Source organism: Equus asinus, chromosome 11 (assembly GCF_041296235.1).
Source record: "Equus asinus isolate D_3611 breed Donkey chromosome 11, EquAss-T2T_v2, whole genome shotgun sequence".
In the NCBI taxonomy this organism is placed as follows: Eukaryota; Metazoa; Chordata; class Mammalia; order Perissodactyla; family Equidae; genus Equus; species Equus asinus.
This window is the reverse complement of record NC_091800.1, coordinates 30,703,326-30,721,493: the sequence shown is the minus strand read 5'-3', so window position 1 is coordinate 30,721,493 and position 18,168 is coordinate 30,703,326. Positions and strand designations below refer to the sequence as shown.

The window sequence follows — 18,168 nt, the reverse complement described above, 5'->3', positions numbered from 1 at the left end:
GTGAGTGACATATTTTGAAATCTGCAAAGCATCTTATTCTGGGAATTTAAGCCAATCCTTGCTTTTCCCTAGATAGCTCTGTGTATGCCTGCAATAATAAGTTGGAGCAGATTCTTGACTTTCCCATTAGCATCTAGCAATTTATGAGCTTTTGATATCCATGGGATGAATTTTAAAGGATGATTTTAATTCCCCAATGCACCCAGATAACTAGAAAAATAATAGACAATAAATGAGCGCTTTAGAAAAGGAAGTTAACTAAGAATTTAAAGCTTCACCCAAGCTGAAAGTAATCAAAAAAACTTTTGAATGGTCCTGAACGGACTTCAATATTGCCTTTACATAATTAAAGGAATGTATGAGCTTTGAGTAACATTTCATTCAGGCCGCATAACTACTCTATGATGCAGTAGTCATTGTCCACAATTTTTAGATGAGGAGATTGAAGCTCAGATATTTTAGGTAAATTACAGAATTAGGAACTAGCAGAACTGGAGTTCAATCCAGACCCAGCTGCATCTGAAGTCATGTTCATGGCACTGCACCAACCCCCAGGAAGAATGTGGGTCCTTGAACTTCCTGACATTTACAGCACCGCGTGGGCCCTTGTATCAAGTTTAAACCTAAAAAATATTCAAAGTTCCATTACCTTATGAATTATTCAAGTCATTTGGGTTCAATTTATCACTGACTACATACTGAGTAGGCAATGATAGGTCTACAACTTTCAATCATGACTATAAATAAAGATTCAACAAATTTTGGGAATTAAAAAATCAAATATAAAGAAATTTGTACATCAAATAATAATTCTCCAAATAAGAATCTTCCTAGAAAGTTTATCATGGAATTCAAAGTAAAGTTGGCATTGTTCTCAGCAAAAATCTTTACATAAGTTTCTATCAGTATCACCCATTGTCAAAGCATGAGATTCTTACTTTTGCTACTACTATAACCAAAATTTATCAAAGAGACAACCATATGCCCTCTGTACAATCCATGTAAACAACTTTTAATTAAAATATCATTTAATTACCAATTCATTAGAATTTAGCCAAACTGAATCACCATCCAAAAATATTGAATAGAACTAAATGAAGAGAATTAGAAATGGATATTTTTCTCCAAAAGAATTCAGACTATAACAGCTCACTGATACAATTCTGTATAATTAAAGACAAACACCTTCATAGGTTTTTATTAGGAATTTAGCTAATTGTGTGTTATTGGGAGGCTTTACCTACATGTCTTGTAACACCTTTTGTCCCAAACTATCTTTTCAAGAATGTTTGTAAAGCAAACAGCCGGGAAGGGTAAAGATAGTGTCTCCTTCCAGGACAGAAAACAGATTTGTTTCCTGACCAGGATAATAAAGGCTGGGTAAGTTTGCAAGCAGCCCTTTATAAGTTTAGTGATTTCCTAAATTCTGTATTCTTCAGCTATGACACAGACTCAGTGTGTGTGAAGTACCCACCTGGGCTGGCTCTCCATGGCCCCCCTGGGAGTTAGGGGACAAGAAAAACCAATGCAAGCATGAAGCTCATGCTGCCTGCTATGCCACAAGGAATAAAGTCCTTTGTGTCTGACCTCAGAGTTTCGTGTCTTCTGCCAGCATGTATGAAAATGGCAGGCTAACTTATTAACTTACAGGCAGGGTAAAATCTGAGAGCCTTCACTGCTCTTGATAGTTACATATGATTGATTATCCAAGTAAGTATTTGCAGTCTCACTAACTCCAAGGTAGTTTTTGTACCTCCCTCTGAAGCCTAGAACTCACAGCTGTCACTTGTGCTCACACAATGACAGCAAACCCACTAAAGAATACCACCTTCATACAAGAAATTCTTGAGACTGCCTGGCCACCCTATAGCTACTAAAATGAGGCAGGTGGAGACTAGTGGAGGAGGCTTCCCCTTCTGAGGACCACCGTCAGGTTATTAGAGCCATCGGGACTGTGAATCTGTACACCAAAGATAAGATATATCCTTCTTACACCTTGATTGATTACATGCTTTCGCAGGCTGACCTGTAAATCCCTGCCATCAATCACAGAGGCTATGGGAAGCAAATTTCATGTCTTGCTCATGCTCTCCAGTTTAGCCCCAGGGTGACACAAGCCAGACAGGTTTTCAGGGCACTGAGGTACCCATACTTGCTTCCTTTCCTCACCTTGTCATTTAGGCACATGACCAGTAAAAACCAATATTTACATAGCATTTCTCAATAACCGTTTTATCCTTCTCCCACTCTGGAGATGTAGACAAACAGAATTTGTATTCTCTTTTCACAGAGGTTCTATGAATCAAAGTGGCCTCACCGAGACCCAGATCTGGTAACTGATGAAAAGGGCACATAAACTCCTGGCTTCTGACCAGTTCCTCTGTACCATTCCACTCTTTGTACATCACGAAACCCAGGAGCCCAATAGATGGTTCAGTAAGTTGCACAGTACATAATATCTCCCTCGCCAACTCCTCACAGGGAATGCCCGTGGGCTACATGGTTCTGCATCCTCCTGAGCATCTCCCCATGGCAGGTATGCCTGACATACAGCGGGGTCTGCTGGGGCAGAAACGCTAAGGTCCAAAACAACCCCGCAAGCACACTTGCACAGAAATTGAGGCTCTGCTCCCCAGCACCCACTCTGGTCCTCTCATAGGCTCCTTCAGCCTCTCTCTAAGTGGTCCCATGGGACGCATGGGAGCACAGTGGCTAGGGAGCAGGGTCTAGAGCCAGACGGCCTGCAATTTAGAATCCTGGCTCAATCACTTACTAGTTGTGTGATCTTAGGCAACTTATTTAACCTCTCGGTGCCTTAGTTTCATAATCTATAAAACAGGAATAATAACGGTACCTCTATCACAGGATTGTTGTAAAGATTACATGAATTCAATAAATTACTCCAAACAGGCCTGTACTCAATAAATGTTATCTGTCACCACTATCGCCACCACTACAGCTGATCCCATTTTGCTTAGCAACCCACTTTCTGACTGTCAGGCCTGGTTCTGAATTCAGGTGAACTTCTCCAGGTTACCCACACCAAACTCTACAAAACAGCAAGCTAGCCTGGCCCAATCTGCCCTCAGAAACAAAATTGTCAAGGAGAATGTGACAAGCTCCACAAATATTTCTTGTTGAATGAATACATGCATTGGGAAGACTCTCTCTTTCACAATACACATTCTGGAAGAGAAATGAGCCTCTCAGCTGGACCATCTCACCACCTCTTCTGTGAGTAAATCTATGTGGTAGGCAGAATGAGGACACCCCTCCCCCAAAGATGTGCACATCTTATTCTCTGGAGCCTGTGAATATGTTACCTTATGTGGCAAAAAGGACTTTACAGACATGATTAATGTTAAGGACTTTGAGATGGTAGATTTTCCTAGATTATCCAACTAAACTCAACCTAATCACATGAGTCCTTAAAAGCAGGGAAACTTCCTCAGCTGTGGAGAATCAGAGAGGCGGCAGCATGAGAAAGACTTGACCCACTGTTGTTGGCTTTGAAGATGGAAAGGGGCTAAAACCAAAGAATGTGCGTGGCCTCTAGAAGCTGAAAAAGGCAAGAAAATGGATTTCCCCTGAAACCTCCAGAAAGGAATGTGGCCCTGCTGACACCGCAGTGTTAGCCCAATAAGACTGGTGTTGGACTTCTAACGCTCACAACTTTAAGATCATAAATCTGTATTGTTTAAGTCACTTAGTTCATGGTAACTTGTTCCTGCAACAATAGAAAACTAATATAGTCCCTTCGCATTTTTCTACTAGAGAAAAACCACAACCCATTACCTGGGCACTAAACTGTGGGATTAAGCAACAGAAAAGCACATATTTATCCACTAATTCACTCATTCATTAACTCACTCAATTAATTTATGGAGCATCTACCATAGGCCAAGTACTGTTCTATGTGCTACGGAAAACAACAGTAAGCCAGAGCGTCATGATTGGCTTCTGTTCCCATGAAGCTTATGTTCCAGAGGTAAGAGAGAGAGATAGTAAACAGGCCAATAAACAAATAAAATTAATTGCAAACAGCGATAAGTGCTGTGAAGAAAATAGGACAGGATGATGAGACAGAGAACACAGGGGGCAGAGCTCGGGGGAAGGAAACCCCAGAACTGGTGGGAGGATGGCTGTCTAAGAAATGACATTTGAGCTGAAATCAAAAAGGTACAAGGAACCAGCAAGGCAAAGCCCCAAGTCAGTTCCTGAGCTACTAACCCATGGCTGACCCAGCCTTCTTAAGGATACTGTAAGAGGGGCCGGCTCCATGGCCCAGTGGTTAAGTTCGCGCGCTGCGCTACGGTGGCCCAGGGTTTCGCCGGTTCAGATCCTGGGTGCGGACATGGCACCACTCATCAGGCCACGTTGAGGCGGCATCACACATGCCACAACTAGAAGGACCCACAACTAAAATATATACAACTATGTACTGGGGGGGATTTGGGGTGAAAAAGCAGAAAGAAAAAAAAAAAAGATTGGTAACAGTTATTAGCTCAGGTGCCAATCTTAAAAAAAAAAAAAAAGGATATTGTAAGAGAGGAAATACCCACTTTGAGAAATTGACACAACTTCTTACTCCGTGTGAATTGCTACACTCATTTCCCTGTCCTCACTCTTTACAAGCATGACTTTTAAGCCTTTATTTTTTGACGTATTTTACAAGCTGTGTAAAGGCAGCATTATCCCAGAGTCCCTCAATGTCATTCTCAGTGAGAGCACTCAGCACTCTCCTTAGCTGAATAGGGATGTGGTTAGATTCCTGGAGATGGCTACATTGCTATTACCATGATGGGTTCCCCTGTGGCTGGCTGCTGCATGTATCAGTGCCATCGGCTCCAGGACCAAATCCACTGCTCAGTATCAGACCAAGATGGAGAACCAGAACCTATGGAGACCACAGCTAGCTCCCCTGCACACTTAATTAGGACAAAAATATCAAAGTATGCAGGTGGTGAGTAAATGTAGAAAACTCTCTCCTGTCCTCTCATGTAAGAACGATGGTCTCTGATGTCTAAAACATACATACACAGAACAGACCACTGGGTTTATCTGCTGCATAGGGTCTTACTCTTACATCTATGGTGAAATAGTGAAAACAGGTCCAATTTTGATTAAGATCGTCATAGAGTCATTAATTGTTTCTCACAATTGATCCTTTCACAGGTTCTTTGTGAAGGTCAATGTAAATGTCCAAGTAATCTGTCTTAACCTCGAATTCCCAGACATACACAAATAACCCAGAACAGTGAAAATTACCTGTTCACTCTGCTGAGAGTTTCTTCCACATATACCTTCCCATGGGAGAAAGTGACTAAGCTGAGACACGAAAAATGATTCCAGTTCTGGAGCTGTTCTAACCATTTCTGTTGTTTATAATGTCAAGATAATGAACTTTCAAATACAGTTACTATTGAGTGAGCAGGTTTTTGTGTTGAGGGCGTGGGGTGCAGAGTTAACACTTCATAGTGATAATTCATTGACTCTGAGAATGATGCTCAGATTGTAGAGCCAGAATATCTGGGTTTGATTTCCAACTCCACCGTATAATAACTATGTGTCCTTGAAGAGGATACATCTCTGACCAAGCATCAATCCTTTTTTCTCTTAAATTGAGGTCAAAAGCAACACCGTTTCTGCTTGCTTCAGGTAATTGTTCTCACAATTATCAAATGAGACACATTTTGTGAACTATAGAACATAAGTGTAAACCAAAAGTCCCCTGGCCTCCTCACTCTTGGTGCTGCAAATATCTTGTGTTAAAGGCAACAGCCTAAGTCCCAGTTCTCTGCACTCCACACAGGATTCCTCTCCTCAGTTAACCCCTCTGGCATGCCCTCGTGGTGGTGGGAGTGGATGTCCACCATACAAACAGACCTAAGACCTGCTGCTTGACAGCCTTCTTCTCCTCTCCTCCCATGCTCTTCCTCTGCTCCACTGACATTTGTCACTCTGCCACAAGTCACAATTGACACTGCTGACAATATTCCCTGGACAAATAACATTCCCTAGAACACCAAGCTCGAGGTCCAACCATTAGGGAAACTAATTCCACTCATGGGTCTTGCTCTTTCAAGAAAGGGCCCCCAGGAAAGAGCTGTTAGGCATTGCCGACCAGTTCTTTGCAGCAGTCAGCAAACTATCTGTTAAGGGCCCGATAATGAATATTTTAGGCTTTGAAGGCCTAAATATTGTGTCTCTGTAGCATACTCTTCTTTGCTCTTTTCACAACATTTAAAAAATGTTAAGAGGCCAGCCTGGTGGCATAGTCATTAAGTTCACGTACTCTGCTTCGGCAGCCCAGGGTTCACAGGTTTGGATCCCAGGCGCAGACCTAACACCGCTTGTCAAACCATGCTGTGGCAGCATCCCACATAAAATAGAGGAAGATTGGCACAGACGTTAGCTCAGGGCCAACCTGTCTCACCAAAAAAAAAACAATGTGAAAACAATTCTTAGCCCTTGGTAATTATAAAAAGAAGCCACAGTCTACATTCGTCCCAAGGGCCAGAGTTTGCCAACCCCTGCTTTATGCCACAGCCCTCGTTTATGCCATAGCAGACTTTGTGTGTGTGTGTGAGGAGGAGTTTGTGGCTGGTAAGGGGAGTTGAGGGAAAGCTAGTTAGGTCAGGGGGGTACCTGGAACCACTGTCCCCTTAGACATCCAGATCCTGTTGCTCAGTCTGATCCATTCTGGCAGATTTCTTCACATATGGCTTTCTCTCAGGGACCCCATCACTTCCCTCGATCCATCTTCTTTTGGGGAATCCTAAACCATGAGAGACATCAGCACATGTCTGAACTCCAAAATGTAGCCAGGCTTGAGTTCTTACGCTCAGGACTCCTGAGCTCTATGGAAATCATGCATGTCGTTTCCCTGTCCCTAAACATTCCATGACAGTTAAGAAGGCCACTCTGCCCACAGCACATGACACCTTCCGGTTGGAGTTACCCACGATATAATCCAGCCTGGTAAAAATGCATCTCTGAGTCACCCAGAATATTTATATGTTTATGTTTATTAGCTGCCGTGTTTATTATCAAAAAATGAAGGGGGCAGGGAGCAAGGTGGAGGGAGAGGTGGAGGGGGAAGAGGAAAAGGGGAGGGAAGAAGAAAGAGAGAGAGGATCAAGAGTGGGAAGAGAAACCACTGGAGAATTTTTTGTCTGGATGTCACTATCGCAAAGTTATTTTTACCTGATACTTACATCAAATTCATCAAACACTGTCTCATAATTCAAAAGCAAGATTCCCCCCCATTCATGGTTTCTAAAGGAGAGGGAATAGATTTGGTCTTTCCTTTGATGTCTTCCTCTTTTAACAGAAAACTTCACTTTGTTTCTTCTTGATTTTCACATATATGCCGTACATCAAGGCCTCTACAAGCTTACAGAGTGCCTAGTTGCAAATGAGTAAATGATGCCCCCTCAGGTTACAAATGAATTAGAAAATGGCACCCCTTCAGCTCTGTGTCACGGCACAGTTTGGCTAGCTAAAGGTGCCTTTGTCGAAGGCAGGGAAGAATTAGGAGGTGGAAGTCACCTCTTAACCTGACAGAGTCAGCTGTGCCCAAGGACACGTGCGTTGTGAGCAGAGCCAAGATGATTCTCATCCCGACAAGTGTCCTTTGCCAGGCTGCACAATCACACACTGAGGCCCTGACCTGCTGGGGTTTTGAATCAATGTCCATAGGCCAGATAAATTTAGCCCATTTTGTGTAGCTACTAGTACATGCTGACACAGAGGTTGGTGATAGTATTAATGAAGATGATGACAATAATGGTTGGGTTGGTCCCAATAAAACTCGTCAGCTACAGAGTCTTTGCTCATTATCATTTAAGGAGAGCTGATTTTGAGAGGGACGGAGATAACTTAGAGACACAGAAGGTCAAGTGGTCTGCAGTGTAGGTAAGGTGTAGAAGAGGGGGGCCAACAGTCACGAAGACATGCTGCTCAGAAAGAAGAATCTTAAAAAACTCATTTTAAATAGCACGCTGGAGCAGACTGCTGAAGTTGAGGATGGATGTCAGAGAATGCTGAATTCCCAGAGGTCTAAACTGAAAGATGACTTTCTTCAACAGCTGGAAGGAAGGTTTGGGAGGCCTTATTTGGGACTGATAGAAGAGGTAAGCAGCTGAGAAGCCAGGAGGCCAGTGATGAGGTTTCCATCATCCAAAAGGGAAAGAATAGAACCTGGTGGTGGCCTGGAGATGTGTGAGTAAGAAAAAATCTGAAGCTGCCTGGGAGCTGCCTGGCAGAAGCCAATGACAGATTGGAAGGGGGAGGAGAAAAGGTCATGGTGGAGTCAAGGATGACTGGAGTTCCCTGCGTGAGGAAAGAACTGATGGCTGTGTTTTAGTTGCCAAGACAACAAGCCCAAATGGCAGCCAGAGAGGTGACAGAGTCTCTCTCTGGGATTCTCCCACTCTTGGTTATGCAGCGCAGAACTGATCTTCCACTTAAAGAACAATGTGCTATTCTGCTATGTGAGGTGTGTTTATCACCTGAAAAGACTCACCTCCAGTTGTACCAGAATGCTGTAGGTTGCAATCATGCTTCAGAAACACATATTTTTCAGCATTGTTAATGGAAACAAACATCTGAAACACCTAATCCAAACCCATTCGTAGGAAAGAGAAATAAAAACATTCCAACCCTTAGCGTTATGCATCATTTCTTTAAACACAGAGAACGTTACAACAGAGATCTACCTTTCCAGTAGAGAATGTACTACATATTTTTGTCTGGAAACTAAAGATACTACATACAAATTTGAAAACATATATTTCTTCAAAGGATTAATTTTTAAAGCGGCCAAAATTGCTAACAACCAGGGAAAGTACCAATTTATAAATTATGTTCTCAGCATATAGTATACATTGTGAATTTGCATGCATATTAAATGCAAATAACCAGAAGAGCATAACAGTAAGGCTTCAAATTTATATGTGCAAAAGACAGTAAATTCTAACATTAAAAGTCTTCCCAGGAAATATTAACTCCCCACTTCCCATGTGATTGTCATGCAGTCAGCTGAGCAGTCTCCTTGCAGAGCTTAAGAAGTCCAGAACCTGCACCAGCCATGCCCACTCCCTCACCAGGCAGAGCAGACAAGACCATTTGGCATCTTGTGGGACAGAAGTAAGGTTCTAGTGTTGCCCAGCTTTTCAAATAATTTTTTTTTAATAATTTGACCAAAAAAAAAGGTACCACTAAAACTGTGACCTTTGAATCACTAATAGGCAAAACAAGAGATTTGTGAAGTTAAAATTTTATGTGTCTACTTGGTAGGCTATGGTGCCCAGTTATTTGGTCCAACACTGGTCTAGATGTTACTGTAAAGGACTTTTGTAGATGTGTTTAACATTATCCATCAGTTGACTTCAGGTAAAAGAGATTACCCTGGATGATCTGAGTGGGCTTCATCCAGTCAAAAGCCTGACAAGCAAAAACTCAGATTCCAGGGGAAGAAGGAATTCTGCCTCAAGACTATGATATAGAAATCCTGCTTAAGTTTCCACCTGTCAACTTGCCCCATAGATTCCAGACTCAAGGCTACATCATCACTCTTGCCTGAGTTTCCAGCCTGCTGGCCTGCCCTATGAGTTTCAGACTTGCCAGCTCCCACAAGTACATGAGCCAATTCCTTAAAATAAATCTCTTACAACATACTATATACACACACACACCCATATCTATTGATTCTCTTTCTCTGAAAAGCCCTAACTGATACAAGATTCAAAGGGATTTCCAGTTTAGAACTAACAAAGTGTACAGTATTATAATCCACCCTGGTGGGTGGGTGAGTGTTGTTTGATTTTGATTACAATGTTAAAATTAATGTACTCTCTTTCAAATTTCTTTCTTATTGAGATATAATTGACATGTAACATTACATTAGTTTCAAGTGTACAACATAATGATTCGATATATGTATGTGTTGCAAAATGATCACCATAGTAAGTCTGGTTAACATCCATCACCACACGTAGTCACAAATTCTTTTTCTTGTGATGAGAATTTTTACAATCTGTTCTCTTAGCAACTTTCAAATATACAATACAGTATTATTAGGTATAGTCAACATACAGTACATTCCATTCCCAGGCCTTATTTTTTTTATAACTAGAAGTTTGACCACCTTCACCCATTTTGTTTAAACAGCTCCACCACTGTGGAGTGCAGGATTTTCCTTCCTGATACCCATTTAAAGAATTTTCACAGTGAACTCTAAGAAGAATAGCATGAATTGTGTTTGTAAAAGAGGAGGGGCTCATGAAAATCTTTCTGGTAGCCATGCTAGTTTTGGGGCTTGACATGTTGTTATTTATATTACAAATTCTCTGTGGATGCTCAGTCTTAGGGGATGAAACTGTCCCTTCATTTATGGCCTAAAAGCACAAATCACAGTCAGCTCTAATGAAGCAAATATCCATTTCAAGTTCAGATCAAACAATTTCATGGGTTTAATGCCACTCTGACCGCTCTTTCTCTGGCTCCTTTTCTCCCTTGGCCTTCTCACACAGCTGCTCACAATGTCGGCTTCCAAGCCTCTGCTCTTCCCTTCTCTCTGTGACATGGAATGCTTCTACACACACCTTGATCCAATTACTGTGTGCACAGATGATCCTAGGCCTGTGCTTCCTTTCCTGACTGCTAGCTCTTATCACATTCCTTTATTTATTGCCATCAGTAGGATCTCCTGGGAGTGTGTGGAATGAGGGGAAGGGTCATAGCACATCCACGCCACAACAGATCAACTTAACAAATGTCTATCTTTTGCAAACTGTTCCATTTCCACTGTTCCATGACTTGTAAGCTGGAAGGAGAACTGACCTATTCCAGAAGGCATTTGAACATTTGCTGTATAATCTTCTGGATACCCATTTTTTTTTTGGTTTTGTTTTTTTGGACTGGTAGGGATGGGAGGAGTTCCCCAAGGCAGCAATCCAGACTTGACTGAAACTTCTCTGTAACTTCTCTTTATCTTCTGCCTTCTCTGTCAATCCTGTCATCAAATCCAACCCCTTCTCCCTCTTCCTCCCTCAGCTGCAATCCTTCTTATCATGTCAGCCGCATTCCTCCTCCTCTGAGTTATTTTATAAGCCACAGCAAGAATCACCTCCCCTAAATGTCATTTTGATCATGTCACTTGTTGCCAAATGCTCCAAATGTTTCTTCTGAAATTGAATGTCAACCTCAGATCTAAAAGTCCACCAGCTGACTCCCCTCTTCCCCCTGACTCTCATCCTTCCCAACTGTGACCCCACTCCCCTGCCCTACCCCGTCACTGTACCCTCTCTGCTCCCCAGACAGTGGGACAAACCCTCCTCTCCCATTATCCTCCCCCTAATATGTTCCTGATCTCCTTTGAATCTCTACTCAGAACAGATATCCCTTAACATTAAAAAATTACCCCTGTTCATTTTCCACTGGGAAAATTCAAGAGCTGATAGGTTTCCTTGATCCCACATTCCAAATAACTAATTCATCATGGTTCTCCACCACTCTTGATTCAGATCATAAGGTTTGGACTCACATCCAGGAAATCCTGGGGCAAAAAGTTGGTAACTACCTGAGTAATCACTATCTCAACTTCATCCGAAAGTACCCTTATTTTTACCATTCTCATGATGAAGTCTCAAATGAGAAACCTCCCCCAAATTTAACCTTTCTTCTTGGTAAATTCTCTTAGATATGTAAACCTATCTACACAAGTATTATTCAGCATGCATATCAGAATACATTTCCCATTGTGATTTATGCACATTACATATAGTTATGGATGTATTTTTGGAAAATTGTTTTTTAAATATTTAATAGCCATTAAATGGGTACAAAAAGAAATACTCTGTTTCTCATGGAACAGTGAGAAGTCATTCTAGCACTTTTTGCAAGTATTTGCAATTGTAATCAGTAATGCGAATAGAAAAAATGCCAATGTTTTTCAATCATCACTGGCAAAAATGTAAATTTTTAAAAATTAAGATTCCAAAGTTCACGTGCATTAATCTACTGGTAATGCAAGCTGAGACTATTTTCTTGGATTCTGAGTGGCTTAACATCATCAAGACATGTCACAAGCTTCATCCAAATTATTCAGTGCATACCATGCATTATTCTGAACCTCTCAGAAGATGAAACTGGGAGAGGCAATGAAAGCGTCTGAAGAACAAAAGGAAAAATAAAGCACAGAGACCTCAGGCTAAAAGTATAAAAGCCTTGAAACAGTTTAAGGAGATATTAGAAGCCTGAAAAATGAGAGCAAACCAGAAGACCCATTAACTGAGTAGTAAATTAAAGCACCATTGTTTCCAATTTCAGTCTTGAATATGGAGGGCACCAAAAGGACCACGCTCTCCGTGCCCCAAGCAGAAGCAGAGCATTCTCCGCTATGTATTCTCAAGTGCCTTTCTTCTTCTCCAGCTAATTTAGTGACAGAGTGACTATCCATTTCCTAACTCTTCTCTTAAAACATTACTACTGACTTCCCTAGGAGCAGGTTAAAGGCACAGCAGGAAAATAATCAAAAGTACAAAACACTAGTTATATTTCCCATTAATTTCAACTTCTTTCTCCTTTTATTAAAAAATAAAGTTTGCTGTCTTCAGATGTAGTGTTCTTTTCTTTATCTTAATTCCTGAGACAAAATGGTAAAATATAGCATATAGATAATCTACAAACTGAAGAGCCTCTGAATTTGAGAGGTAGACCATATTCCACAACTGGATACATTTTATTGGCTCATCTCATGAAAACAGAGTGGAAAGCAGCTCTCTCCGATGCCTGGATAAAATAAAAGGCAGGGAGGATCTAACACAACCACATGAGACATACTTATACCAATTTATTCATAACACAGTTTCAACTGTTAAGTAGTACTAGGCCCAGAGGTTAAATGCTTTCAACTCTTTAAAAGTATTTATTTTGGACTCTGCTTCCACATCTGGAAATCAGTGCTTCCCAACCGGTAGGGCTCGGCCCACTGCCGTGTTATGAATTGGTTCCAGGTTTGCTAAGAGCTATTGACACCCCTCAGTCTCAGGGAACAAGGTGGGGCCTAGGACAAACAGGCCTCTAGACAGGTCATAACTGGCCATCAGCTTCCCCAGAATCCAAAGGCACAGTACCCACTGCTCTGCTGAGGGGCATTAAACACATCCAGGGACGCCATTTCAATAGGCTGCTGCAGAAGACACACCGCCCATCATGGAGTGGCTGCCGGAAGAGTTTGCATTCCAGATTACAAAGTACACGGGCTAAAGTTGGGGGTTTAGAAAGTTGAGGAGGAGGACCTGGTGGGCAAAGGTACAAGTAGCAGCTCCCCAAATTCTCTGTTTATGGGTTTCAAATAATTCTTTCCATTTGAGACTAATATGTTCTTTTATTGGCATCCAAGATACCTATGGGGTGACTGCTCCAACAATGAACATACATTTACAAATCAGGGCCTCATCATTATTTTTAATTACTTCATAGGAAAAAATTCAATGGGAAGCATCAGAGTATTGTCTTTATATAGCAAAGAAAAGGACTAATGTTATTGAATTTTTTAAATATTATTTTAACCTGCAAAATTTGGAAGAGTGGTGAAATAGCTTAAATTTTATCATTACTTGTGTAGTAACTGACAGGGACTAACAAGAATTTGAAGAGGAGAATCACTGAAATCTTGATCAAGAATTACATTTAGGGGCTGGCCCAGTGGCGTAGTGGTTAAGTTCACACACTCTGCTTTGATGGCCCAGGGTTGGTGGGTTCAGATTCTGGGTGTGGACCTACACACAGCTCATCAGGCCATGCTGTGGTGATGTCCCATATACAAAATAGAGGAAGACTGGCACAGGTGTTAGCTCAGGGACAATCTTCCTTACCAAAAAAAAAAAAAAAAGAAGAAGAAGAATTATATTTAACTATGTCAGGCACATAAGCAATATAAAAATAAGTTATATTCATGAAAGCAAGCTCAAGTCTCTCATTAGAAAACTTGAAAAGATTTTATTTGGAAGTCTCCCACCTATACAAGATTCCCCAAATGGATGTCTGCAGCTTATTACATTATTTATCAGTTTCTATGTGTGCCATAATGAGGCAAAACTGAGACGTGGTTTAGATAACAGCTTATATTACTACTACTTTGTTTTTCAATTTTAAGTGTTATCTATTGGCCTCCCTATGAGGAAGACGAGGGTTGGGTTTTTCTTCCACACACATATACATGCCCCACATTCTCTTCCTCTCAGCATTTTACCACAATTTTGGTTATATTAAACATCCATTTTTATATCATTATAGCCACGATGATACTATTAGAAGCTGAGTCATGTAGCATTCTATGATTACATTTCCTTTTTGATATTACTTTCTGTCTTCCCTGGAGTGAATCATTACTATATTTAATTTGGGTTAGTTTCTATATACTTATCATGAGGTTATCTCCAAAGCCTCCTCCAGATTTGTAAATCTCCTCTCAGCACAAACATTTTAGGTGTTTCATCCTCTTCAGGAAGTCTTTCCTGAACCCCTCCTCCAACTCCAATTTGCACCAGTCCATCCCTAGTCCTGCTGCACAGCTGGCTCTTATGTTGCTTCCATCTCTAGGATCCCAGGTGTTTCTTTTTATTGACTTGCCCTGTCATTTATGGGAGCACAATGGAGTCATAAAATTTCATGATGATGTATCAGTATCATCTTTTAATCTGGAAACTCCTACTTCTGGTTATGGGAAATTTTGTTGAATTATTTCTTCAATGGTGCTCTGTCCTCCATTTTCTATATTCTCTCAACCTGGTATCACGATTTCACATATTGGATCTCATGGACCAACCCTAGAAGTTTCTTATTTTTTCTATATTATTTTCTATTCTTTCTCTTTTTATTTCACATCTTGGGAAATTTCCTTAACTTTATCTCCTGACCCTTATAAATTGTTTCATGATTGCAATATCATGCCTTATGTTTCTGAAGATACTAATGATGTCTTTTTTAAGATTCCTTCTTCCTGCAAAGGTTCTGTTTCCTCCAAGTTGCTTTTCTTCTGTTTGCATGTTTTAGTTTCTGTCTCTCATGATGGAGACTTTCCTAAAATTTCTGATGATCCTTGGCTGTCTGATGATATGTGAGTGGGGAACTAGAGAGTCAACAGGAAGCTTGGGGAGGGGGTGCTGATTTGGGATTTATTTTAGGATTTTTCTGGTTAGGCCTCTTCTTTGAGGGACCCCTGATGTCAGTATCCTTAAATTTCTAGGTCAGAACTCCAAGGAAGTCTCCTGGAGTCTCCTACAGATAGGGTATCAACCTGGCTGCCCTCAGGCTATGGGGCAAGAAGATGGCTGTGGTTCGCAGGATTTGGTATATCAATGCAATCTCCCTGATTTCAAGACTATATAATACCATTTTTAACTTTCCCTGATACCTTTCAATCCCGAAACTTTCTATTTTATCATCTCTATCAGAAAAAAATAATCTCCATTCCTCTGTTGGAGTGGAAAAGAGGCAGTTACCTGCTTGTATAAAGTCAGGGGGTGAGGGGAATCTGAACTTTCAACCAATGCTCCTAATTTTAATCCTATCTTCACTCTCATTTCCAAAGGGTTCCTGTTGCTGAAAATTCCTGAGCTTTTGCAGAGTTCCTCAGTGCAAACGAGGCTACTTCTTCCTTCTCCTCTGCCAGGTTAAAATCCTGTCTCAGGCATGCTCAGTAAGCTACCACTTATCCATCTATATCCCAGATCCCAAATGCTATAGCTGTTGCCCCATTTCTTTGCTCTTATAGATGTGTGCTTTTAAAAAAAATCCCTTAAACATCATTTTAATGGAGTTTTGGAAGGACCAGGAACTAAAACATGTATTCGTCTTTAACCTGAAACCTATCAATCATCCTTTCACACTGACATTGAAATGGCGATTACTCAAATTTTTGTTTATGGCATTTATTTATTTTTACCATTAAGATAAGGCCCAATGTTTAGGAGGAACAGGAAGTAGGGAAAACAGCAATTTGTGGAGTCAGGCAAAACTGAATTTTACAATTGTATGCTCTTATAAACTAGTATATTTCACTGCCCTTACAATGTGTTGGTCATTGTGAGAAATAAAAATATGCCCTTATTTCAGAACAGTCTCTAAAATTCTCAAAAAGGTTAACTATTAAAGAGGTCCTTGAATTGATAATGAACCCAGAAAAAGAGTATTCAGAGGGAAAAAGCACCAGGCAAAAGAGTGGAACGGTAAGAGGTAAACTCAGTGAAGGAAAAAGAGCTTAAAGTCAGTTTTGAAAAAATAAAAATAAATAGACAATTCTTCTGCAGAGTTTGCATAATGCATATTAGACATAAAGTGATCAATTGATTGGGGAATAAGATGTACTTTATGCAAAATAAGGCTGCTGGCATAAGAAAAAAAGCTCTTCCGCTTACAGTTCAGCTGCTTTGAGTCTTTATTCTCTGTTTTTCACCATAGTCGATCATTAAGATGTTGAAATAATTTTTTTAAATACCAGTCGAGTTCACTACAAACTTGTGAAAAAAGATCCAGCAAAATGCTATATTTTTTCAGTGATGTTCAGGTTTTGAAGTTATACTCTTAAAAAGGTCAACAATACCATTATGACTGAAATAACTGCAGATAAAAACAACTTGGTTATGGAGCGCCTGCAAGTCTCTAGTCCCTAATACCATTCATCCCACTGAAATAATTGTCTATATAACACGGTTTTTGATAATGCATAGTTTTAAGGAAGATAACTACTGCCTTAGGCACAACTAACTCTAATTAGATGGATATACATAAGCGAGGAAGGATTCCAAGGAGAAAACTGTGGACGTTCGAATACAGGATGACACAAGGAAGACACACATCTGGGTCCAGGTAGGGGGGTACTGGAAATGAAGTGCAGATGGGTAGTGGGAGAAGTCTGAATGCAGAAGCTCTTCAAACCGTATAGCAGGGAATGAACTCTAAAGTACAATGAGCCCATCACTTTATAGACAAAGAGGAGACACTGAAGTTTTCTGAATAGGGAGTAATGTCATCAAAGTGATGTTTCAAAAAAAACGTAATCTGCCAGTGCTCGATAGGGCAGAAAGTCTAGTCACAGAAAACAGTTCAGACCCTAAAAGATGCAAAGATCCAAGGTCACTGAAGCTGGCTTGGATTGCCTGGCAGTAGAAATGTGAGAGAGCTCACTTTAGAAATCAATGAAATTGAGTAATCTACTTTACAGTACTATAGATACAGCCAGTCAAGTAAAAGGAACAGGACTGAATTAGTACTGACAAAAGGACTCACACTGATGTTGTTTTAAAATTAAATCCACGGTATCCTTTGGTTTTAAATTCAAGAAACATTTACTGAGTACCTACTATGTGCAAGTCATAGTTTTTTCTCATCATTTGTATCATTATCTTATAAGCTGAAGGTAAAAAATTCCAGTTAATTGATTTCACAGACTGATTGATGTTCTTCTGTAAGAATAACAGATTGATTTTTTAGACAGCAATACCAATTCTTCCATTATGTCCTTCTCTTTCTGTGCGCACAGTCCAATTGACTTTAGGGCCAACTCAATACAAAGAGCAGAAGAAAGGCATTAAGAGAACAAGCTCCATTAGGCCCAATATTGCCTCAATTACTTTAATTCCATTATTCCCGTTCATATTACTTCTTTAATCAATATCTCCTTTCAGTTATTCATGTTTACCCTTTTCAAAATCACAGGTAATAGGATTATGGTCTTTTGAGCTCAGTGGCAACAGACTTTCATAAATATATTTTTGATTTTGTGATTGTCTCCAGATCTGCAACTGAGGAGTCTTAAATTGAATCACGTTTTCCAGAGGCCATCTCATATAAAGATGCAGAGCATCTTAACGCAATAAAGGTGCTTTTACCTGTTAAGTCATTTGTCACTCACTGTCATGACCAGTCACATATGGCTTAATGGCTTTCTAAGTTTCTTCTCCCCGTGTCTAAGCTTTAGGGAAGTTTAACTGGTTTTCACAGTGGACCTCTTTTCTATACATGTTTCTACCTTTTTTTAATGTAATCCTTCTACTTTCACTGACAATTATTCTGCCCTGCAAGAGCTTCATCTGGACATTATACTAACCACTGCCGCATCCATATGACAATTAATCAATCGCTCAGTTCCACCTCTGT

General features: G+C 40.5%; 1 protein-coding gene across 12 annotated transcripts in view; it reads right to left on the bottom strand.

Annotated features, from left to right (window-relative positions):
• The window catches only part of ENOX1 (ecto-NOX disulfide-thiol exchanger 1), a 533,277-nt gene that overhangs the window by 402,522 nt on the left and 112,587 nt on the right, over nucleotides 1-18,168 (bottom strand). For 3 of the 12 annotated variants that reach the window (XM_070480825.1, XM_070480833.1, XM_070480829.1), the window contains one exon: nucleotides 6,649-6,778. The exons of the other annotated variants lie outside the window; for them this stretch is intronic. The gene's annotated coding sequence lies outside the window, so the exon portion shown is untranslated. The remainder of the gene's footprint in view (nucleotides 1-6,648; nucleotides 6,779-18,168) is intronic. 12 annotated transcript variants of the gene reach the window in all.